The 679-nt window shown below is 42.4% G+C and overlaps 1 protein-coding gene across 1 annotated transcript in view; it reads left to right on the forward strand.

Moving 5' to 3' along the window:
- The window catches only part of usp48 (ubiquitin specific peptidase 48), a 28,027-nt gene extending 27,966 nt beyond the window's left edge, over positions 1–61 (forward strand). Inside the window, exon 28 of the mRNA XM_084446267.1 lies at positions 1–61. This exon is cut by the window's left edge and continues 143 nt beyond it. The gene's annotated coding sequence lies outside the window, so the exon portion shown is untranslated.
- Positions 62–679: the final 618 nt, after the last annotated feature.

The raw sequence follows: 679 nt of genomic DNA on the forward strand, positions 1-679 counted from the left end.
TTGATTGTTACAGGTCCCTAGGCTGGGACACCATGTGAACTGATGAGAAATGTTTGTGTTAACGGATAAATAAAGACGTACTGTAAAGACACAGGAGAAAGGTCACTGGGTTTCTGTCAGGCGTGGTCCTGGTCATGGTCATGGTCCTGGTCATGGTCCTGGTCATGGTCCTGGTCATGGTCCTGGTCATGGTCATGGTCCTGGTCCCTGAGTGTTTAGTGTCCACCCACCTCAGTGACAGAACAGGGCAGAAGGCGTTTTAAAGATTCAAGATTCATTTATTTGACCCGATGGAAATTTGTCTTGGACATACAGGCTGCTACATACAGTGCAAAGGTGCCATAACAAGGACAAAACAACACATTAGTGCATGTGCAAACATAAAGTTTCAAATGCATTCATACATTCATACATAATACAATCATCACTGCTTATGGTCCAAGTTTAGAAGACTAACTGATAATGGAAGGAAGGAGTTTTTGTATCTGTTGTTTTCAGTGATGTGTTGGTTAGTTCGTCTGTTCCTTCGTTGGTTTGTCGGAAGGATTACGCAAAAACAACCAGAGGGATATTCATGGAAGTCGGAGGAGGGGTGCAGCATGGACCAACTTGGAACCATTACTGGAAGAAAAAACCATCATAACATTTTCACTTTCTTTTCAAACATTATTAGTTACAG

This window comes from Borostomias antarcticus (assembly GCF_949987555.1).
Source record: "Borostomias antarcticus genome assembly, chromosome: 11".
Taxonomy (NCBI): Eukaryota; Metazoa; Chordata; class Actinopteri; order Stomiiformes; family Stomiidae; genus Borostomias; species Borostomias antarcticus.